We start from the raw sequence: 26,299 nt of genomic DNA on the forward strand, positions 1-26,299 counted from the left end.
AGAATATAAAAAGCCTCTATAGAAAAACATATATATCTCACTATCGAAAAAGACTATATTCTTAATTTCAGAAGAATATCATCTAAAATCTTTAAGAAGATTTTTTAAGTATAAAATCTTCTACTTACAAGAATATAATTTTTTCGGTGCACACATTGACTCGTCGATGCTTTCACGCTAAAATCAATTTTGCGGAGACACAAATTTTTTCGACAGACGAACGCAACGCAGTCTCGAGTAATTTTTATTTCGCTATAATTTAATTTTCTTTTTTTTTTTTTTTAAGAGAGATACGTAAAGAACACACGTACATTAAGGCGATTGAGAATTTTTCTGCAACGAAATGAGAATAATTTCGATCGAAATATATCGTGCACGTGGCAATTCGTGCGAGACACAATCCGCGCAGGAAGGAAGAGGAGGAAGAAAATAAGTCGGGGAAGGGGAAACTGTGGCGGTTTATACCGACAAGTTGATAGTGACCTACTGTCCTGCATACCGTCGTTCTCCGAGAGGAAGCCGAGGCAAACCTTCCTTCTGTGCATGCGAAGGAAGCACGAAGTAGAAAAGTCGGGATCTTCCTCTTCTAACGCACGTGATTATATTCAGCCGTGCATCTTCCTCGCGATCATTCGCGGGCCGATAGAGAGAAACCGGAGAAAGGTGACGTTGATTTTTACCTCGTGCCGCACGAACCGCGAACTTTTCCCATTAAATCACGCGCGATGCTTTCTATATAGAGGCGATACACCTCCTCCTTCCCCTTACCCGACACACGTGTCAAGTCGCAACCTTCTGTGTTTCCTCCGGTGTAGATTTATATTCCGTACAATGTCTTAACGAACGGTTTTCCCCGCGTGTCGATTAACCCTAAGACCGCACACGCTCAACTCTCGCCGTCGACGGAGATTTTTTTTTACGCGGTTTCGAAACAGAACGCCGCCGGGATTCATCGGCAGCAAAGGTAAAAGTGAGTTCTTAAACAAAATTAATCCGATGAGATTTTCACCTTTAATTACGCGTTATTACTATTTTGTTTACTTACGTTGTTGTAACATTTCGCGTCCTTTCTCGCGCTGTGACTCTCGCGCTCTTATGATAATTATTTTGTTGCGTGTGACGCGCGCGTTACGCTCTCGCGAAGAATATTTTTTTCTCACTCAAAAATGCAAATACATGCATTAAAACACAGAAAATACATGCGAATGTAACTGTAAACAGCGAATATTTCCCCGAAACGTAAACAACAAATTTCTTCTCTCCCCCCGCGTCGTTCGCATAATACCGAACGATTGTAATTATAACGAGAATACGAATTTACGAAACAATAAGCACTTCGACAATGGATAATTCAATAAACGCGGGTGGACTGTGTGTGTGTGTGTGCGGGTTCAGCAACATTGCAAACACCGATCCGGTTATTTCGCCCGCATTGTTTGATTTTCAGATGAAAAATGAAACATGTCGTGGTGCAACACATGCACCACGCCGCGTGTACAACTTACGTCGTTTTTTTTTAAATTCACCACCCGGTAATCTCTCTGGTTTTTAATTCCCCCCGGGTACATCGAGGCAGAGAAATCTTGTCTGCATTTCAATTGCAAATGTTTCTATACACAAATATTGTAACGCGGTGTGGTTATACGTATCAGCTTAAAAAAAAAAAGAAAAAAAAATATTTTTATTCCGCTGAAAATTTTCGCCACCGCGAAATCGACTCGAAATTGAGGACGTTCATTTAATCACATTTGCGCGGTTATCCGAGAAAATATATGTATTTTCGATTCGACTTCTCGCGAGTAGCTTCTCGTTCGTAGAAAAACACAAGTTTTTCGAGTGATGTAATATATATATATATATATATATCGGGACTTTTTTTTTATTTTTTTTATTAAGCAAAGCAAGCAACACGCGACTTATTCGAATTTTTATTCGGTTCGGTTCGGAGAATGCAGATTGACAGATACACAGATTCGTATGACTCGGAAAAATCAATTAAAAATCGATTAGATTTTCAGAAATACGTATCGCGTGTTGAATTTTATTAAAATTTTCCTCCCTGGTTAAGTTACACACGCGCGCGTTTGTATATTTCCGCAAACTCTGTTCTCGAAATTTAATGCATCTCGATATTTCAACTCCGCGCACGTTAGAAAACTCTCCTCCGTGATCTCTGTATTCCAATTTTTATAATGTTTTTTCACTGTGTGTGTGTGTGTGTGTTTTTTTTTCATTCGCGTTCTTTGGTTTACTTTCGACCGCTGTTGTAACGCATTATGTATACGAAGAGATTTTAATTCGCCCGTGACAAACGCCATATTTCATCCCGGCCGCACGCACATTTGATTAACTACGGCGAAATTTGCAAACACACAACTCCGCGCGCACGCAATAACATAATTAAACATCGAAACTCAAATAACATTTGCGTTACACACTGTGTTTAGTTATCGCAAACCGTGTATATTTTAATTGAGAACAAAACATATATATAAAAAATATATACTACCCTAATATATTTTTTGTTTTAAATAAATTTTTACGCTATATTCTGTGAAAAAGCGTTATGTTTTAATCCGCGAACTCGAATCTAACGTTCTCTATTCTTGTCGTCGAGCGTTTAAATAATGTTTCTCACGGGATAAAGTAGAGTAAAGATTATCGCGTGTGGCGCGCGGGTTTGTTTTTTCTTCTTCCTCCGTCCCTCTTGTGAAATTTCTCATACTCATTTCACACAAGAATCCGCTGGATGTGTAATCGAGACCAACGGTAATGCCTACAGGTCATACGGCAAAAACGAATGCGCACGAATTCAATTACGTAATTGTGTAATACTTAGTCGGCGGATACACGTACGCGTTCGCGTTCGTTTTGCGCGCGAAACTTCTATTTTACGAAGTGATTTTTTTTGTCAATTTTTGTAATTTTCCTTTTCGTCGAAAATTTTAATTTCACAGTCACGCTATCGCTTAATAAAAGGACGAACTGTTAAATCACGAATATGCGAACTGATAAAAAAATTTTGCGTTCTGCTGATTTCAAGTTATACAATTTCACTGTTATACAATTTGTGACATTATTCTACGTTTTCAAAAATTCTCTACAGCAGAGTATAACGTTAAAAAGTTTATATCTCTCTATTAGATTCATCTATTTAACAAGCACACACTCGGAAAATATACGGTTTTATATAATTGAAGACATTTCCAAAATAAAAAAAAAACGTCCGCTGTCGCATTTGATTTATCGACCGACTATATTCTCGAGTAGAAAATCAAACGCGACCCCAAGAAGGGCGCGTTAGGTTAGGTTTTGCCCTGTTGCCTGATCAGGTTTTGTTAAGGCAGCCTGACAGCGCCTTGATCAAAAATGTAACGTCGTGTTACATTTTGGCCCTGATAGCAATTTTCTGATCGGACCTTAGTACGGCGGATCTGATAAAACCCTGATAGGAGATTGTAAGGAGAAGAAGGTTTGTGGATATTAGACTTTCAATTTACATATATATATTTACATATATTTATTTATTTAAAAACTATATATAAAATTTGTGTGCGTCTTACATAAAAATCAAAGTATCACAAAATATAATCACACACACACATAAAAAAAGAAAATAATTGTATAATAGAAATTATTATATATAATATATATTATTATTGTTTAAGAGACATTTTGACGGTCATAAAGCCTTACGCTGAATATTAGTTGTAAATTATATATATATATATATATATATATATATACATATAATGTATTAGTGATAAACACTGAGAATCATCTCGGGCTCTTAAGTCTTTAAACTAATCAATGAATATAATTGGTCGTGAAGAGCCGTTCGCTGGATGTTGTGCGGAAAATATGTTTATATATATATATACACGTGTACATATATAAACAAATTCACATTTTTCATGTGAGTTTTTGAATTTTAATTTCAATTCTTTTAAATCATATAGGATGCTAGATTTGCATCTCGTATATGAAGGACCTCTTCCATACGGGGTATGGTTCCAGGTTCGACTCCTGGCTGAGGAGTTTTTTTCGCAATATATTTTAAAATTAATTTCGGGTGGTATCCGGGGTCCTTTGTATACGAGATGCAAATCTAGCATCCTATATGATTTAAAAGAATTGAAATTACAATTCAAAAACTCACATGAAAAATGTGAATTCGTTTATATATGTACACGTCTATATATATATAAACATATTTTTCGCACAACATCCAGCGAACGGCTCTTCACGACCAATTATATTCATTGATTATATATAATGTATATTTACATATAATAGTAATTTAATCTAAATTTAATCTAACTTACAAACAATTAATGTAGTATTTACGTACCTTTTTTTTCAAATTACACGAAATCTTTTAACACGTATTCGTGTGTTAATTTTCTAATTTTTTCTGCACGATCCATTATGTTTTATTTCACATTACATATACATGTACAGTACTTGCAACAGTAAGAATTGCGACTTCAATAAAGAAATGTTCACCAAACTCTCGATGTTTCTATTTCAATTTGTCGCGCACATTTGAGAATTTTAGAAAAAAAACCCAATCAGGATCGCATAAGGATTTTCTTAATTAATGCGCTAATAGAGCAGTCCTCATTGCGGCGCTGACGGGGATGCCACGCGTATCAAATAATACGGTAATGCCCTGATACAGACACTAACAGCACCGGATCAGGCTTCTCACAATAAGACAGGCCATGGAGATTACCTGATTGCGCTCGGAGCACAATACAGGCAAACCCTAATCATTTTCTAATCGAGATATACATCTCGCAAATACGAGCGATAGCAAATATCTCGCGGCTACGAAATTTCGCGAAACTCGCGGGCGAGAGTTTTTGGACAGTGTGCGCTTACGACGCGTTACATTTTCCGAATATGTTTCTCACCGAAAATGGTCACGTCTCGTTTAAATAATGCAAATAGTAACCGCGTATTTTGCATTCAAGTGATCCGCGCACGGAGTCACATTCGACATCAGTCTTCCACGTTCAACAATGGAACCGACAAGTGCACAATTGCATTTCACGTCTAATTTGCTTCCTATCTCTCGGAAAGAAATTCTCGTCGGAAACGCGTATTTTTGTTTTTTTAGCCACTGATTATGAGCAATAAATCTCGTTCCCGCCGTCACGAGTTATTGATCATTAATATTTAATTTGACCCGACTGTGTCGAGGACACACGAGACATTGTTTTTTTTTTTTTTTTACGGAAAAGAGAAAGACAGAGAAAAAGAAAGCAAAAAAATAGGAATTATGACAAATGGAGAGATAAAATCTTTGAATTTTGCAAATAATATTCGAATTTATTGAAATCTCGCCGCGTATCAGGCCGCGAGAAATTGTTTTGTTTGTTTTTGATCGAGATTATTTTTATACAAATACGATTATTTTCCCGATACGATTTTTACCGTCTACAAATGTGGAAATCGCAATTGTTTCAACGAAATTCGTATACACATATCCAGAAAACGCGATAGCACGCGTTTGTTCACAACACCGCTGCTGCAACGGAGCGACTAATAGAATTTTCGTGATGGGCTTTTTAATCTATGTTGTTTCACGGCGATTCGGGTGTAAGGTTGATTCGTCGCTGAGCGTAACGTTTTTAACGTGATTTTACGTTTTTATCGAGGTATCGCATATGCGCCACATGCCACATTCGAACAAGACGCACGTGTGACGACCGGCTCGTCTCTGTTCACACGACTCCCTTCCCCACGTGATAGTCGACGGAATGGGTTACACCTCGGTTAACCGCGTCACGAGAGAGAGAGAGAGAAAGAGAAAGAGAAAGAGATAGAAAGAGAGAGAGATACTAGGATTTCTGCGATGTTTTCAATGCGAATTTGTTTCGCGGACGAGCGTTACGAATTTCGCGAAATCTAAATTGCCGCGAAGCGCCGATATCGATTATTGCGAATATTATGTTACGTATTTTCGTTGCGCGTGTGCATCGCGCGTGGAAACGAATTAATTACCGAATTAATTAACATCGAAATGACCTAGAATAATTTACGTATTTACGACCGTTTTTGTATCGCGTAAAATATTCGAAAACTACTTTATGTACTTATCGTGTTATTTTCGTCATTCAATTTGTAAAGGCGGTAGGGGATGTATAACAGCGAGCGCGATTTGCGTTTTTTTTTTAAGAAGATTAACTACTGTCTTGTATATCGCGCAAGAGAGAGATTTTTGAGATATTCGCTGCAATGTGTAATATTATCGTAATTGTCTCTCTCTGTACGATTTAAATCCGCGCGTGGATAAATCAGTCGTGATTGCATTCGGAGAAGTCGTATTTGCCGGCAACAATTCAATTTTGTCTGCTTTGAAACTTTAATTGTTGCAATTCGCTGCATTTGCGGATGTAATTAATTAGTTCCCGTGTGCTCGGGACGCAACCCTGTCATCCTCCTGGGATTTTCTCGGACAAAAGGTGAAATGGCTCGTAATAACTGCGCGGGAATTAAATTTACGGACTGCAAAATCGGAACAAAACGCTTGAGCTCTTCATCTTTCTGTTTATGTGAGCAAACTGCGGATTCGCGTCGAATATCACATTTTGCGGATTTTAATGCGTTCCTACACCTACACAACTCCTAGACGCGCACAATTTTCCGGTATAATATCTTTGATATTTACCGTCGAATTGAAATTGTAAGAGATATTTTAATTAAAACGTTTCAACGTGTATAAACAAAATTAGAATATTCTATATTTTCAATAAGTTTTAATTTCAACTTACATGCTGATTAAATTTTTTATTAATCAAAATAACCGTGCGATGTTATTAAACAAATTCACGTGACTCAATTTGAATGAGAACGAGCGAGATTTAAAATCTACGTACCTTTTGAAAGTGCCGCACCGTATAAATAAAACGCAACAAATAAAATATCGACACAAAGCGGAAACGAATTTTTCCAGAGAGACGAGGTTATTCCGAAAACTCTGTCGCTCTGTTACATATAGTGATTTAACGTTACGACGTATCTGCTCGTTCCAATTAAGGCGTTCAGCGGCTAAATATGTGTCACAATGGGTCATCGATATAAAACGAGGACGACGAGCGAGAGAACAGTAGATCGACAAACTCGCTGGCGAAAGAGAGAGAGAGAGAGAGAAAGAGAGGAAAAGAGAAATTACAGTGCACCGCGACGAATATCCTGCCGGTTCCTTTTTCTAACGGCGTACGTATCAGTTTTTTATCGCACGCACGTACATAGCAAGCGGCAGTCATTCGAAAATGAAACATCGCTCGGTCATCCCGACAATCGCGATATCCACCCAGTACCACGGGAGATAATCTTCACGGTCGCTCGAGTGCGACTCCCCCTTTTTCTTATCGTTTTATATTAATCTAAAGTTCCCCTTTGTCTTTGAACTCTTCTTCGACGTGTTCTCGTTTCGCGCAGGCTCAAAGAACTTACAGTCGTGCCGGTCTTCTGTGTAAGACCGGGTAAGGACTTTGTGATCGCGCCGCGCACTTGTACGAATTGCAATTCTCTCTGTTTTGCACGTAGAACGAATCCGGCTTCGTAGAACGAAGGCTTCCTTCGCTGGCTGCTGTTATCTCTGGCCGCTCTTACAGGATAAGATCACATTTTCCCACCGGCACTAGATTGCTATTCTTTATTCGCGCCTTTTTCTAGATAACTGTAATGTTAAAGTTTAACGTTTAAAATTTTTACGTTTAAACTTTTTCACTCCTAGTACAACAAGTGATAAAAAATGAAAACTCGCGTCGTTCGATAACTGACAATTGTACGAGAAAACTGCAAGAGTTTTTTTTTTACAGTTATTACAGTAGTTTGAAATTTTAACCATACGCATATACGCATATACGCGCACGCATATATTACACGACGACGAGATTGAAAAAACTTGAAATTTTCCGTTTTTATTTCTTTGCGATATTATGCGGGAATAATGTTTTCGAAAACTCGACAATATATTTTTGATATTTTTCTACTAGTCGTGTTTGTTTTCGTCCGGTTGCCGTAGGGGAGACCCAAGTGAAATAAAACAGAAGTAAGTTGAAACAATGACGATATTTCAAAACTTATAACACAGTTGACGATTTGGAAACAATATAGTTTTATAATATATGTAAAATAACAGTCGACTATCAATAAGTTGTCGATGATGTACGTTGTGAGCGAGTGCATTTCTTTAACGTTCGTGCAGTAAAATCGGCCTCAGGTAACCCGGATAACCAAATCTGTCGAAACAGATTTTGCCAAATGCTTGTTACAAATTTTTATTAGCAGAAAGACATCAAATATGATGCAGAGTTTGTTTTGTCTGGCGAAAATGTTGCAAAATTGCTAGCAAAAATATGTTCAAGCTTGTTGACAAAACATAACAGCAACTTGCTGGCAAAAACCAAGCAAAGCTGTGTCGTGTTGCGCAGATCTTGCTTCATATTTGGCGTCAATTTGGTCTCAGACCAAAATATGTTTCAATATGTATCAAGCTTTGTGTGTTCGGTTTTTGCTAGCAATTTGCTGTTACTTTTTGTCGACAAGCTTTGGCAACAAAATCGAAGCCTAATGCGGACACAGTTGATGCCAATTTGCTGAGTATTTTTGCTTAAAATTGCTGACAATTTGCCGGCAAATTGCGAACAAATTGTTTACTGGGTTAAGTTTTCGTAATATTAAAGTAAAAAAAAAAAAAAAAAAGTAGTGTAAAGGGCGATGATAGAGTCAATGCAGGAAGACGTGCATAAATAAATAATACATAGAAATATGCAGTTGAAAAACGTTTCGACTATATTTTTACTTTTTTTTTACTTTGGAATTACCAATAAGAGTCGGAGGCTACATCTCGTCTTTAACTTTGTTTAATTTCGTAATATTTTTTGGAATGTAGTATCTTTTTTGTTATTTTATATATGTTAACCTAGTTTTTGACTTTGATATTTTTGTGGCCTAATAATTTAAGTTTTTGATGTGTGAAGTTAGTTTTTTTTCATATTTATTATTTTGTAGGAAATATTTGTGAGAAAGTTTTAAAAGGTTAAGTAAGGTAGGTTGACACATCTTGTTTCACAACTCACCTCGATTTTAGGTTTAAAAAAAAAAAACTATTATAAAAAAGCACCAATTGAAATCTGCTCAAAACAATAGAACTAAGGATGATGACAATGAAGATTGTTTCTGTTTATGTTGTTTGAAATTATCTTCAAACAGTACATCTAATGAAAAATGGATGCAATCTATAGAGTGCAAGAGGTCTCATGAAAATTGCACTAAAGGCGAATTGCAATATGTATGTCACAACTGTTTACCAGATTAAAGTTTATTTTATGATTGTTATTATTCAAATTGATTTTTAATTACAAAAAAACGCCAAAATGTTGAATTTATAATTAATACAAAATGAAACTTATTTATCTTGTTTATAAATGTTTGGTTTATAAAAGTTTAGTTTATGTTTAATTTTTTCTCAAAAAAATGTTAAGTTTAAATGACTGATTTAACCGAATGATATTAAATTATCTGAAACAATTTTTGGTACTCGTTGAAAGTTGAACCAATATATAAGGCCTTACGAGTCATTCGCAGGATGGTTGTGCGGAAATTGTGCGTGTATATATATATATATATATATATATATATATATATATATATATATACCTATAACGAATTCTACTTGTAAAATTTTTACAAGTGAGTGTTTTTTGAATTGAAATTTCAATTCTTAAATTCATATGAGATGCTGGATTTGCATCTCACATATGAAAGACCCCGTATACCCCTCTAACTAATTTTAAAATATTGCGAAAAACACTCCTCGGCCAGGAGTCGAACCTGGAATCTCCGGCTTTCCGTACCATGACAGTATGAATTTAAGAATTGAAATTTCAATTCAAAAAACACTCACTTGTAAAAATTTTACAAGTAGAATTCGTTACAGGTGTATATATGTATATATATATACACGCACAATTTCCGCACAAACATCCTGCGAATGGCTCGTAAGACCTTATATATTGGTTTAAAAATTATCTAGTTTATAATTAATAATAAGTATTTGCTACTATGTTGCCATTCAAAAAGACGTCTTAAGTATAATATTTTTAACGATGTTTGTTAGAATAAAAATCAATTAATACTATATATTATTTTACTTTGATATAACCATTACCTGTTTCAACTCACCTTCCCTGCTGTTTCAATTTACCTCGAAGCTAGGTGGGTTACAACAGTTAAAGTACTTTACTTAAAGTATTTATTTTTTAAGAACTAGTTACAAGAGATTGTGTGGGGAGTTTCACGTTTCGAGCGTTCTGCGTTCTAACTTTTATTATTTATATGTAGTTTCTTTATCTCAAACGCTCTGCGTTTTGTTTTGTCAGCAGAGCCCAGTGGGCCATTGTGATTATCTCGTTTGTCGTTAACGACGATAGCGTCGAAGTTTATACCGATCGCTAATTGTATATTCTTTGTTCAAAAACAGAGCAACTGACGTTTTCTCCTAGAGAAGTCAGTAGAAAACGAGAGCGCGAGTCGACCACAAACGAGCTAAGAGCGCAAGTTATTATTTTACCTTTTTCTATATCCGTATTGTAACGAATACTGTTTCGAATTATATTTCATTTAAAGCATGTCATTTGTTTTCAATCCCGTCATACATCACATTCCATAAGATCCTACAGTTGGAATGTTTTGTTTTTTAAGAATAAATAAAGAATGAATACCGGTTAATATTTTATAAAAACCAAAAAATCATAAATCCTAACGTTAAATTTAAAGGGTCGTCTACAATGGAGAGTTTTAGACTGTAACAGTAAGAAACTGACAAATCACAATCGATTATTCTTCTGTACTTTGCCTGTGATTTGTCAATTTCTTACTATTACGGCCTACAACTCTCCATTGTAGACGGCTCTTAAGATGGTTATGATAGAAAACGTAAAAATTGTTTCAACACCCACTTCAGTCTCTCCTACGCAAAGATAGCGAAGACTCGCGGCGGAACCGTTCGAGTACTTGATCGCTGGCAAAGCGAAGGACCGATCATCCGTGGAACGCAAGGCTGATACGACACAACAGGGGGACGATTTTAGTTCGTGCACATTCCATCGGAAACGCTCACATTAGTTGCTCTTGTATGTGGCGTTACACGTGATGTTACATGCGGAAAGACGAGCCGAGAAGACGCCGCCGTTATCGTTCTATTCGACGAGCCTCGACGTCATGTCGCGTCATAGAGCACTACGTCTCGAGAGGTAAGCGATTTCGCATCGCAGCTGCTTTTCGCACGACGAACAGATTACGTGCCACGCATCTGTGCACGTGCGGCGCGCAATTTGCGCGGAATGCGCTTCGCCGGAGAAACATGTTGTGCACATCCGATGAGATCGTTTCTACGGTGTATCTGCGTGTATTACATATGCGCCGGGTGTTCGAGATGCGTGACAATTATTTTGTGAGATCGGAGAGAAGCGATTAGTCTCTAAAGTTTGATACGTGCGCTCGATATCTGCTCCGAAACGGGAAATGCTCCCTCGCGAATTTAGTTTTAAAAATACTCGCGGTATAATCGGGGAATATCCGGTATAGCGTATTTTGCAAATTGATATGTTTTTCTATTTTTTTTGTGCGTGTCTTTTATCATATTGTATAAACGAACAGCAGTACACATTGTTATTTCGTATAAATAACACAAAAAAATTATTTTGTGGAAAAAATACTAGTTGGAGTTTTAAAAATAGTAACGGTTACACGGCGCATATTATATACACAGCGTTCGAAATTGCTCGATATGTGAATTCACTAGGTTTTCGTGCATTTTTATAAGACTTCAAACGATCTCGAGTTTTATAAATCCAAAAAAAGAAAAAAAGAAAAAAACGGTATAAAAATAATAAAAGAAACATTGTCGCGCAGTTGGATATCTCGTCGTTGCGCACTAGCATGCAAATTGTTGGGATTTTTTTTCACCGTCTTTTTAAGTTTTCATCAAGCGATATACAGGGTGTCTGACAACGAACTATAAAGCCGACGTGTGTAGGTAGATCGAGTTATTCTGAACAGAAAAGTTATATACCATTTTGCAAAATTCGCAATATTTATTGAGATATGAATTAATAAATGTGAACCAATGAAGGCGCGGGGAGCGATGATCGGACTCTATAGGCGTGCACAATTATCAGCTCTACTCCTCGCTCGCCGCTGCTCGCTGCGTACCGCCGAATAGCGCCCGATCGCAAGAAACTGAGTCGTCCGCGCTTGTTTGTTTACTTCCGCCTCTCGTTACTAAGACATTACATGAGAGAAGCCATTTTTCTTTTCATCTGATANTCGTGTACGCCTATAGAGTCCGATCATCGCTCCCCGCGCCTTCATTGGTTCACATTTATTAATTCATATCTCAATAAATATTGCGAATTTTGCAAAATGGTATATAACTTTTCTGTTCAGAATAACTCGATCTACCTACACACGTCGGCTTTATAGTTCGTTGTCAGACACCCTGTATATGTAGCGGAGAGACGTTACTATTTTCAACAATTTTAAATGTATTCTGAATCTTCTATCACTCAGCTATATGCGTCTATACATATATACATATATATATATATATATATGTATAAGAACACTATTTGTGGAAGAAACTTCCTCGCTTCTGACGTCTCGATACAGGCTGAACAAACTATGTACTAATGTATCTTGAGAACTGATACATCTCGTCTGTCAGGCTACCGCAAACTTCAAATATGTAACGTGTACTACTACGTGCTGCACGTATTTGTATGTGTATTTTGTATGTGAAAAAAATCAATATCCTTGGCAAATTAATATCATCTTCCGGTTATATATTTTACATTTTGTATTTTTCAAGATTTTTAATATTATATTTTAAATAATGATTATTTTTCATTGCGGGTCAGTTTGTATATTATAGGGTAAGATGGCCATAGTTTTCTTTAAATGCAAAAAACAGACCTTTATTTTTGTTATTTTTTAATATTGTTTTTTTATTTCACTTCACTGAAGCTTAAAGTAATAATAACTTTCAAAATTAAAGAGAAAACAACAGAAACTTAATATTATATAAAATATTAAAAATGTATGTGCATTGGCCATCTTACCCAACTTTTAGAAGAAAGATGGCCATACATGTTTTTTTGTAAAAGATATAAGTAAAACTTATAATTATGTAATTTAATTATATATTTAGTAATTATATGTTAAATACAATAACTTTATTGTACGTAAAAGATTATTACATATTGTTGTTAATGTTTTCATGCATAGTATTTTTTTAATTATGAAACGCAACTTTATATGAATTATAAAAACAATTAAAAACATTTTTATTTCGATGATTAAATACATTGTAGATTATACTACAGTCATTTAAAAAAATATATACATATATTTATATATAACTTTTTTAAAAAAATGAGCCATTTTTCCCGAAGCGTGGGGAAAAAATACCATTGTATTTATAAATAAATAATAAAAATGAAAATACACACACAAATTATTGGTTACATTACAAATTTATGTACTTTTATTATGAATGTAATATTGATTACGGCAGCTTACCTGTAATTTATTCGACGTTACAGCAGTTTTTATTGAACACACGTAAAACTTTGCAGGCGATCGAAAGTAAAAATATTATATAATTTTCACAATATTGTTATTTTAAATAGTGTACGTACATAAACTGTAATACTGTAAATACTGATTATCTTTAAAAATGGCTACAAAAATGCACTATTAAACAATTATTGATGAAATTACAGTCTACGGCCATTTTTTCTGTATGGCCACAATAGTCCCATTTACCCTAGATTAAAGAACAAAAAATTAAAGCGATAAATTTAGAAAAGTTTTCGCGGAAATGTAATATTTCAATATAAGAACATGTTTGTTACGGAAATAAACTGAAATTGATTCATTAGCGATTAACCAACTTTTACAATATTTACTTTTCGGTGATTTTGAAAGTAAACTCTCGAAAAAGATGATAAAACGGCACATTAGTAGAGCGCACACGTTCCATCAATTACGGTGCTCAAACATTTATTTCTATGTAACCGCCGTTGCAGCAGCAATTCTACGCGCTATAAACTGCACGTTCGCGGGTTATAAACCAGTTCTAAAGTGTTTTACACCGTTTGATTGAACGAGGTGCTGTAGGACCGAAATAAAACGGATGATAGAATCAGTGATAGATCGAATGAGAGAGAAAGAAAGGAAGAGAGAGGGCAAAGAGATATGCGACGCGATCGTTGAACAATAAAAAAAAAAAAAAATCTACTTGTAAATACGCCGGGCATGTATTTCGTCGAAATACACGTTTTATTCGCGTTCTATCAATATAATGATGAAGAGGAAAGAGAAAAAGAGATGGGAGAAAGTCCTTCTTGCACTGTCGATACTTCGACGATACGAGCGACCATCTGCGAATATGACACTTCCGTTTATCTGTAGTTTTATACGATACAGCGCGTCTCAAAATCATAAGAAGTTTCCCTTCAATAATAGATTCTGCTGGCTGGGGATTTCGAATTTCAATTTCTTTTTTAAGTTGAAAAAATTTATCATTCGTTACAACTTTTTTTTATCCTTTATATTGCGTGTTTTTTTTTCAATTAATTAATCCGCGAAAAATTCTACTACGCTTTTTCCTAAATTTAAGCAAAGTTAGCAGTTTTTTATTCATTTTAATTTTCCAAAGCACACAATTTGCGAAAAACAGATTTTCGAATCATCAAAAATCATCTCAACAATTTTTGCTAGAGAAAAATTGTTCAAATTAGCTGATCTGTTATTAAAGAAATTTTCGATTTTGAAAACGTCCTGTATATTTGTACGGAACACGGTCGTTTCTATCTCTCGAAAGATACTTTTCTCTATGCTCTCTGCGCATCTCCATCGAAATACTCTCGGGATCTTTTTTGGTCTTTCTGAAATCTGATCGAGATTGCGTTGTTCGTCGCGCGTCGCACGTTATTTCGCTAACGACCGATCCGGCAGCGACTTTCTCCGAGAAACTCGAAAATCGGTATCCGACACAGCGGAAATGTCGCGCGATACACGTTTACCAAGAATTCGTCGTAGCGAGAATCTTCCGTTACGACGGAAATTACCACGTTAATCCGCGTACGTCAGCCTCGCGAGAAGGAAATTCGCGCTAATTTTTTTTTTTTTTTTTTTTTTTCAAGAGAACTATTACGTTTCCGAGTTTTTCAAAAAATACACCCACGTAAAAATACATCTCTACATACTCTATGAAAAAAAACTACGCGAACGGAAACAATAAACTTTTCGTTAAAAATTGAAATTAACTTCGTATCGAGGTGATATTTCATTTTCGATTAATATGCGAACGTCAAACATCTGACGTGCGCATACATCTACGTTTATTTTGCAAATGCGCGGTTCGGAATATCAGATATATAATCAACATTTTAGCCGATATACTCGGTATAATGTTAACATACTTGCGTATAATATATGCATGATTATTTCCCGAAATTCGTGTACGCGGCAATTAACTTGACATTGCTAATAATGTTTTGTAGGTCGCATCAATTTACTGATGTGTTCATTTCCGCGCTAATTAATTATTAATAAAATATGCGAAAGTAACTTCGCGATGTAGATATCGTAAATTGACGATCGCGACACATCAAATCGAATCTCAATCATCGAGTCGACGACGATCGCTTGTGCAAACGCGTCTTCAAACGAGACCGCCGTATTGCAATATCGTCGTTATAATGGCGACATTATAGATGCGAAATAAATTAACAAGCTCGACAGTCTCTGTCGCGCGATCCGGTTAACCCAAATCGACTGACGCACAAGTCGACCGACACGTTTGCGCGTATAATCCATCGTAAAAACGAACGAGAATCGGCGAAAGGATAGCAAAAAAAAAAAAAAAAAAAAAAAAACCAAATGACACGGTTAGTACAGATGTTGATCTCGTTGATCTCCTACTTTCTCTCGATTGCTTCGGTTACTCGATAATCTGGAATTAATCTCAATCTCGCATCTATTTCATATATTTTCACATCATGTAGCAACGAAAGAAAGAATAAACCGGGATTTAAAGAGAACAACCGCGTGCAATTCATTGCAGAGACAAAGATTAGTAAAAAAATAAAGCAGATAAAAATGAGAGAATAAATATAGCAATTTAAACGAAGAAGTTGCAAATTATTTCTTTGCAATATTTTATTGTTTTAAGGAAAACTAGCATACCGTTTTGTTTTTTTTTTTTTTTTTTTGCAGTAAACAACAAATTCCTTAATTTCCCTCATTTTTTCACATTATAAGGCAAGAAAGACATTAACAACGGGAAAACGGTAGTGACACGGGGATGTGCGAGAGTGACGCGCGTTTTCTAGAAAAATTTGCGAATACGTAGGTGCGTCATGCGGCGCGCGCTGGAAATGTCCAAAAAAAAAGTGCATCTGCAAAAATGAAGAGCGACGCCGGGCTTGACATTAATCCAGTCGTTATGCATTCGGCGCAGCCATAGCGAACTTTTGAATATTCACGTTTCTGGCATACACATTTTAACCGCGAAATGGACAGCCAACGCGTGGACAGTAAACGCGTAAATCACGAATGAAGTCTCGCAGGAGATCAAAATTGCGATATTTTTTTTTTTTTTGTCATGCGCGCGATCTTTTGAACGAAAAGTTTCGAGTGGAGGGAAATCGCGCATATGTGTGCGATTCGAAAGTTTTTCGCGGTCGCACAGAGAGGACGACTCACGGGGACAGGATAGCGTTCGGAGGTAATCCTGTTACAAAGTTCGCAAAAAAAAATGTTCAACGATTTCTGTGTGTCGTGCGTGAGAGTTATTTTTGATCGTTCGGAAAAAATTTGTTTTTAAGAAATTTATTTTTTATATCACACACACACACACACACACACACACGTGAAACGCGTATAGAGAAATAGTTTTATTTATAATTGCCGGCCGCTTTGCGAGCAACGGATGGATAATGTGTGTTAAACATATTTAGACGCTATTCAACGTGCAAGAGATATTTTTACACGCTTTATACTTATTATTTGTTTCTATCGTATACAAAAATCCGACGCGATTATTATCACACTCGTGTTACGAAATCGAACGGAGTTTAACGTAACGGACGAAGCAAGAAATAGAGAAACGTCACGCGCGCGCGGGGTTATTTTCGTCATCCATCATTACGATGTCGCGGGACGAGTTTGACACGTCTGACATTACGTCATAGTTAAGGTGCATATCGATTCCTGAATTTTTCACGCACGCGAAACGACAACGACGACGACGACGACGACGATGGCCGCGGATTCGCTAGCCGAGTGAAAGCAAGGGTGAATATTTTTAAAAAAACGCACAGCCGCGTGTAAGTTAAGCGCGCGCGCGCGCGCGCGTTGTGTGCAGAAAAAAAACGTACAGAGATATATTGATTTTTTACAGTTATGTATAGATGCTGTCGTGGTGCGCGCGGCCGGGGTCTTTGTTACCGTTAAAGACCCCGCGCCGTAGCCGGTGTACATATAAATATTTTTCAAAGCAAGCCGTAAGTTAACGCGGACGGGACAGGGTTTACTTTCATCATCCCCTTTACGTCGCCGATAATCCGAGCAGATGTGACGAACAATAGATGAGGAGGCCCTTTCCCTCTTTCTCTTCCTTTCCCTCCGTGATTGATAGCTTCTGCTTGTTATTCTCGATTATTCGAATCGTTTCGTCTCTCGGCTGTCACACAACTGGCATTTTTCTCTCTTTTCGCGATAACTATTTGTCTTTCACATTATATAAAAAAAAAAAAAAAAACAAGCACGCGAGTTTTGTAGTTCGGAAAACGCTCAAATCTCAAGTAACAATAATGTCGTTTCGTTAGAACGTCAAAATATGGAAGCTTTTGCGATACAAATTCTTACATTGAAAAAATTTCTATTGCAATTAATTAATTCGAATATACGGGCGGATGTTTTTTTACATTTGACAACGTTATAATCGACAATAGATAAACGTGTCGAAATGGATTTCTGATTTCGTGTGAGCTTGACGTTGCAACCTAATATTCCTCAAATCTCTCTCAGAACGCGGTAGAACGTGTATATACGCGCGCGTATCTGTGCGGAGCTTTGATCAATCAAGTACATAGAAGCTCGTAGGTACGATTGATTGGTTTAAACCGGTGCGTATAGCAGATCGAAGGAGTCCAAAGTGTACATGTGCGTGTATATTTGGCGAGATATTGGAGATTCTTGAACGCATTTATATAATCGGGTATAAAATGCTTGAGATAAATAAATAAAACTATTTTAGGATTCAGATACACTTTTGCATCGCACTTGATATATTTTCTCGATCTTAAGTGCTTACGGCGAAACTTGATTATCATTATTGATCGATCGTTCAGTTTGCTCCGGCGAAACAATCATTCAAACTTATCACCGCGAACTATCGAAGTATGTGATTACGTCGTTACCGTAAATCGAATACTTCTATATATACGTATAATGTCAACGTGATTGAATTATTTTGACTATATTATAGAAAGAATGATCATGTTTATACGCTAACTAAAATAACAGCCGGCACCTTCGATTTATTTTTATCATATTTTATATTTATTTTGAAAAGAGCAGCATAATACCGAGTTTCTTTTGTTTTGAATGTTTACAAATAAAAGAATTTTCACGATCGCGCATGTAAATGTTTGCGTGAAATAATATTTGACCGCGTTGTTGTAGTTTTAACATTAAAGTGTTTGCGCTTTACATCGCGCAGCGTGATAAGTGAGCTTTTAATTTCGGAAGAAATAATTCTTGTTTTTCGTTCGAAGAAAAACTTTTTTATTTGATATTTTATTTATGTATGTTACGATTTTCTCTGTCGCGAGACTAATTTTTTTTTTTTTTTTTTTTTTTTTGAGAGATTGATTTCTCTTCACTACACGGCGCATCGCGTTGAAATAATCTTCGAACGAGATAATAACGCAAGACATGTTCGTAACAATGTGCCGCACAATACGTCCATTCTATTTGTTCAGTCGGTGTGCTTGCTTGGCCCCGTATACATTTCTTGGACGGTATTCACAACTACGGCCATTATATTATTTCCGCGGCATTCTCGGTCTTTGCGGACGATATATATGACCTGTCATCAAAATTTTTCTCTCCGGGCGATCGCGAATTACGGAGAATTATAAAAGCACGTACAAGAGTCGGCCTTAAAATTTAATAAAATAATAAATAAATTCTAAATAATAAGTTGAAAATAACTTGAAAAAATATATATTATCGAAAGAATTTTTCAACAATAATACCAGTCGTTTTTCCTTACGAATAAAATTTCGGACAATGCGTTCATCCACCAGAAATGTACCTATACATTGCTTACCTCGACATAACACGCCAAAAAACGGATTTTTGCGAAAGCTTGGATTACGTATATCGTATTTCTCATATTTCTTGAAGAATATTTAGAAGCTCTAAAAATATGTTTTTTTTCGAAGTTTAGAAATAATAATTTTTTAAGATTCTAAGTGCGATAATATAAAATATAATATTTTCTTTATGCGTGGGAAACATGAAATATCGAAAAAATTCTGTTTTAGAAAATATATGCGTTAATATATCTATAAATATCTCAACAAGCAATTATAGAGAGCAATTAGTTATTAAAATATATACATATATATCGAACAGTTATATTAAATCACGAGCGTATTTTAAACGTCTAATCAAAATTTAATGGCGTATCAAATGTCACGTCAGAAGAGCGCATTTTATGCGATGCGAGCGATTTTTAATCTCCCGAAGTAATAGCACTGCAAGATTACACGCTCTCCCGCTATATCGCGACGAAGTCGGACGAAATACGGTTTTTTATTTTTTTTTTTTTTTTTTTTATTGCATTTCGGTTTCAAGCTCGGCCGGTGATTCGGAAATTCGAGCTGTTCATTACGCGGAAATACATCGAAGAAACGTCGAAACGATTCGCATGATTGACGACCTCCGCCATTTAGTTTTTCGTTTCCAATCCTTACGATTTTCACCGCTTTCCATTTCCCTCTTTCTCTTTCTCTCTCTTTCTCTCTCTTTCTCTATCGTTCGAGACCTGCAGAAATAGGTTACGAAGCGAAGCGAGGGGGCACGTTATGTGTCGTGGACGAGGCTTGTGATCGATAGGGTCTAAACCGCCCCTACCAGGCCGCCTTATCCCATACCAACGCCATTACGCCATACCATAGCCCCACACGTACACGTATCGTGTTTACCAACACTCTTGCGCGTCACAGGTGCATAATGCGATATACATAAATACACAGGGGACGTCAAGGGGGAATATATATCGGCGCTACGAGCGCGGCGAGAAAGCGCAACTCGTGTTTGCCGACACGAACTCGCGAAAAGATACATATATACGCCTATCGATGCATTGCCCGTTGCGCTGCAATTGCTTTCTTTTTCTTCTTCGCGCGATTCATGTGCTTTGCAATCCTGGTGTCGGATGTGAAATATCGTCTTTCGCAGCCAATTTTACAAGCGAAACTACGCGAGAATTTTATGTTTATTCTCTCCGAGAAGACAGAAATTTCTCGCAAGAAAAAATAGATTTTTGCGGAAGAAGATGCGCAACGTGTCACGTGTTGCGAACGTTCGCGGCGTAATGACAAAGAGAAAATTTATAACAAATCACCTGCGGGGTGCATATCGTGCGGCATTTGATAAAATTCTTCTTTTGTTTCTCCGACAAACGACGAAACATGAGTTTGTCATTGTTTCTACACAAAGGTTCACTCCGAGAAGGCAAGCGTGAAAAGTTGGCGGAGAAATTCAGATAAATTGCAGATGTTCCTGTCACACGTGCAACTGGGTTATTCCTATAATTCTATGTGTATAAGAGACGGTGAATACAAACGACACGTGTAAAATTCGTGAAGAATCTTGCACGTGTATGTAACGCGCGGTAAACAAAAAAATATGTAAATTTACAACGTCGTACAACATTTACATCCCGCGTGTGCGCGGTTGATATTTTAGTAATTCTAAATTTATTCGCGAGTGGGGCATTTGCATTGAAAAGAAAAAGCGATACTATTTGCAAGAAGCGGAAATGTATAGAGGAATTATTTATTATTTAGATTCTACAATAAGTGGTTCCGAAATTAAATGATACGTGGGAGGGAGGGAGGGAGGAGAAACGTTTTTTTGTGGTTTATATGTAGAGAGAGAAAGAGAGAGAGAGAGAGAGATTTTCTCTTATCATCGAGAAGCAATTTTTGCGTCGACGTCGAATATCGAAATTTCGACGTGGAATATCGAAATTTCGTACCTTTCGACGTCTTAATCCCGCAGGAGATTTCGGGCTTCCTTCCCGACAAGACTTCTTGACGACTTCACGTTTCAACTCTGGCACGAGATTCTCATCCGTTCTCCATCCAAAATGTTAGCCTTTCGGTCGGAAATTTCGCGAACGGAATTCTCGAACGAAACTTATCCGCGTATATGTATAACATCCGCGGTTGCCTTATTGCTTCTAATCCAACGTGTGTATTTGAACAAACATTCTAACAATTTCGACGAACCCCTTTCGGTGTACACGGCAGCTTTATCCCTTTCGTGTTGCGTACTAAACACACGTGTACGTGTCTACACATAAGTGCGTTTGTCTCCCCGAAGATAGTACGTAGTTCTCTCTCTCTCTCTCTCTCTCTCTCTGGCAAAGTTCTCTCGTATGTTCAATATTTATTTAGCTCGTGTTAATCCGATGTAGATAACCCAGTTCGAAGGCAATCGCACGAACGAAGACAGCGTGCAAAGAGTGCGTACAAGTGACGATTGTCTTAACGTAAAAAGTTAAAAATCCTTTTAAAAAATATCGTACATGATGTATTGCGTAATTGCGAAGAGAATGTGATTCTTCTTACTTAATTGCTCTGTCATTGCACGAATCATTTATTTTAAGTTTCTTTCTATTTTGTACGAAAAGATTCTAGTGATAATGATTAATTCCTGTTGTATCTTCGCAATGACTTTGCGGGTTTCGTTCAATCTACGTCTTACGGAACACCGCGCAATCTGTTGTGCTCCCACGAGGAGATTTTCCCGAAGACAGACGAGATCTTCTTAATATTTATCTCTCTCAATATGCGCTTTGCGTCGCAGATTTCATGCGGACTTGCATTCTCATGCAGCATATCTCGAGATTATCTCGCGAAATATTCAGCGATTTTTTTTTTCGAGAAAGAGAGAGAAAGATGTAAATCCTCGCGTCCCGCGACAAAATCCGTAGTTTTTTTAGTTTCCGATAATCTGGCCTCTTTGGATTTATGTCGGGAAACTAAACGAGCACCATGGGAGTCATTATAAACTCTGTTCGTTCTGACACGTGTTTCAAGTATGCTTATCGGGGCGAATTTCGAAATCGATTATTCAGAACGAGGTCGATCGTCGATCGCGTCGCGGCCAAGTCCGAGTCAAAATTCCGCGCTCTCTCAGTTTGAATTTAGTTACTGAGCGTCCTCGATTTTTTTTTTTTTTTTTGATCGGAGTTACAGTAGACAGGATGATATAGAATTAGACTTGTAAATGCGAAGACGGACGAAGTTTCTTAAATAACAATTAGAACTGCTTCAGAGCTCTAAAGCAAAATTCAAATTTGAAGTTCTCTGCTTTGTTTTATTATAATATTTGTGCATTTTGCAATTTTTTAAATTACATATCTTCCATTTCTTCTGGGTCGCAATAATATTTTAGACTTTTCACGAAGTCGTCAATCAACTGTTCTTGGACGTCATTACCTAAATATTCGGAAGAACTCGCGTGACACAAAATATTCGCGAGAAAAATTTATTTATTATCACTGAAAGTAATTGGCGGTCTCAAGGAGAAGCTCGAAGTTCTATTCTACTCTACTCTGGGTCTTAAGGACTTAAGGTCTTAGGAGTTAGTAACTGTCAAAAGAAGAGGATTGACTTCCGTGTTTGGAAATCAAAATAGAAAAACAACTCGATTGAATGAATTTTCGTCGGGATCGAAATCGCTTCTTGTTTTGCGCGTACGTAAACTCCATTCTTGTCTTTTCAGGAGCATGCGTAATTACGAGGCCACATTCATGCGTTCAGGGTTCACCTGTGCTTACCTTACGCGATGGGCTGCCGGCGGCGATGGCGTTGTATGTTCGGAGTTGGTAACCTCGTTCTGAATCAAGGCGGCGGTTCGGTCGCCGAGCACGGCCAATCGAGAACGTTTGCGGTCGGTGAATGACTGCGTCGAACGGTGCGCTTGTCAAAGCGCACACCCGATATATAAACGCCGGCTTCACGTACATGTGTGTGCGTGTATGCAAACACACCGGTGCGCGCGACGACGCGTGTGCATGTTGTACACGCGCGCCGGGGACGATGGTTACCGAAGGGATACCCGTTCAGGGCTGTAGGCCACAGCCGGGGTGTGACAGATTTCACGGGACGACGAGCTAACGAAAAACTAGTCGGCTGTGAGGCGACGAGAGGGCAGAGACTACACAACTACCTTCTTTCCTCTTTCCTCCCGCGTCGCGTCCGTTTCCCGCCTTCGTTTAACCCTCCCTTCAAACACCACCCTCGTCGCAGTTCGCTTCGCTTTTATCCGTCACATTCCGGCCAGCTGCCAGAGCCAGACGCTCCGAGAGTATCTCCGAGAAATATCACTTGGCGTTGCGTCCTCGCGAGCGTCGTCGTCGCTTCGTCGAGCGAGGACGTATTATTATCGAATTGCAATTTTCGCGCTACTGTCATAGAATTTGGATTTTTTCTTTGTTTACATAACACGATTGGGATATTACCTAAATAAGAACTCGGAATCGATCAAGCATTTCTCTCGAATCGAGACGCTTCGGTTCCAAAGTCTGTTCCAATTTCTACAGAGGTAATATTTTTCTTTCATTTATTTATCGGAAAACAATCACTTGTTACAACCAATGCGTCGGAAGCAAGAAAAAATAATCTTGTCAACAACAGACGGAGAAATATCTAATTTATATTCCCGCGGTACAAATGCGCGCGACACTCCACTGATCCTTCCACTTGTTAATTCGACGGATAACAAAATGACAAGCTGACGTAGCGAGTTAAGATGGCGGGAATTTGACGAGAGTTCGTCAACTCCACTCCCGGAGGGATCAGAAGTGCTCTCTCGTTAACCAACACCCTTCGTCCTTCCTTTTTTCTCTTCTCTCTCTTCCTTGTTCGTCGTTGCAGAGGAGGACCTGCCGCGAGTTGGCTCGTCCTAACGAGAATTCTTGTTGCGCAGTAGAAAAAGGCGGCTCGTGTTCACGACACGTCGTAAACGAGTTCGTCGTTGCTTCTCGTTTTTTCAGTACAGCAAGAGCCTTTACGATCCGGGCCGGTCCGGTAATTAGAGAAACGTCCGCGCCTCGTCCGTTTTCTCTCTCTCGACCTCTCCAGCCGCGTTTTATTTTGTTTTCACGGACTCGTGAATTCGTTTCGCAACTACTACTTTATTCCGGAGATCGGCCTACGTTCTAAAGTGGTTTTTATCATGACGCACGAAACGCGAATAGGGTCTATCCTCGTATGTTTTCTCATGCGTTTTAACGTTTATTCATACAATCAATGTACGATGACGTGCAATTTTAAATAGAGAATTCTACGAACGTCGCAAACGTGCGCGACATTTTTTTTTTGTGCAGCAGCAAACGAATATATGAAAAAGGAAATTTACCTACTAAATTAACTAAAGCTTTCGCGATTAATACGCAAGCCCGATTTTTCTCTGTTTCAACAACGTGCGAAACTTTAAAAACATTATTTCCATTTCTTTTATATAGAAAAAAAGAAACAATTGTATATGTGAGAGCTTTTGTAATTTACTAAATTTATGTTTTTGCTCTTTTTTTTAGTGATACAATCAAATCTTTCATATTTTAGTTGGCAACGTGTGTAAGATATTTTAAAGAGACAATTTTCATATTTCTTATTTTCTCGAAGAAGAAGAACGCGCGGTTTTCAAACTAATTTCGTGTCCACCGCACGTATGTATTTTCGTTAAGGGGACGATAAAATTCGCCACAAAATCGCGCGCTTCCATTCTGGTCCGAGAGAGATTGGTATTCGAGGTACACATATACTCTATATATATAGTAACTCTCTCTAACCCCGAACTCCGCGTTTACTGCAAGCAGGAATTTCGGTATGGCGGTTGGTCGTACAGGTGACAGCCGCTCGATCAACCTCCCATGTATCTAACACATAGAGAAGCCCTTTGTACACGCAATAAGTCTATCGGGTGTCATACGGAGTGTCGCGCCATTGACAACCTGCGATTCAGACTCCGCGTGTCAATATGTAACCACCCTAAACGAAGCGCCGCCTCGATTTATTAATCGATATCTCGTAACCGTCCCGGTGTGTTTTCGCAAACACGCGATACGGATTTGGTCTTGAAAAAGTGAGAAATTAGAATCGAACGCGATATCAAAGAGAGGCACTCCGGTCTCTATTACGCGAAACTGAGTAAACTGGAATATCGAGAAAAAATTAAAAATTCATAAAGAAAGAGAGATAAACGCTCGGTTTGTAAATACAACAACAGTAACTAAGGTCGTAACGTTTTACGAGCACAAAACAGTTGTTAAATAATACAATTTTAAACTTTCAACATCAAAAACTTTTACAGCAAAACGTTTCGGACTCGCACTTGAGCCATCTTCAGTTGCTTATACAAATTATAATTGAAAAACAAATGAGAAAATCGCAATAATAGTTACATAGAGGCCGCAAAACAAAAAAACCCAATGTAAGCCCGGTGCTCTTCAGACGTATGTTCATGCATCGTGTGAAAGGGTTGTCAAAAAATTTTTTTACGTTGTTCAAACAGAAGTCCTGCAACAAAAGTAGTTGTAACAGGCGAAGATTACAATACACTTTATCACTGAGCACTCAAGAACTTGTGAAGAAACAGTCGAAATGTTGTACAGAGGACAAGAAGCAGCGTTAGGAGGACAAATAGCTGCGTTATACGAGGTGTGATCAAAAAATAAGGTGACTTTTCATTTTTATAAAAAAATATTCATTTATTTATCCAAAATTATGTTATCCCCTTCAAAATAATCCCCCTCTGATACAATGCACTTGTGCCAGCGCTTTTTTCAGTCGTCAAAACACTTCTGAAATGCACTTTTGAGTATTGCCTTGAGCTCCTCCAGCGATGCAGCCTTAATCTCCTCAATCGTCGCAAATCTTCGTCCTTTCATGGGCCTTTTCAATTTTGG

The 26,299-nt window shown here is 37.6% G+C and overlaps 1 protein-coding gene across 3 annotated transcripts in view; it reads right to left on the reverse strand.

The window, feature by feature from the left end:
- LOC109855037 overlaps positions 1-26,299 on the reverse strand; it is an 86,432-nt gene that overhangs the window by 32,189 nt on the left and 27,944 nt on the right. The window lies entirely within an intron of this gene.

This window comes from Pseudomyrmex gracilis, unplaced genomic scaffold (genome assembly GCF_002006095.1).
Source record: "Pseudomyrmex gracilis isolate BER0280 unplaced genomic scaffold, ASM200609v1 scaffold_79, whole genome shotgun sequence".
Lineage (NCBI taxonomy): Eukaryota > Metazoa > Arthropoda > Insecta > Hymenoptera > Formicidae > Pseudomyrmex > Pseudomyrmex gracilis.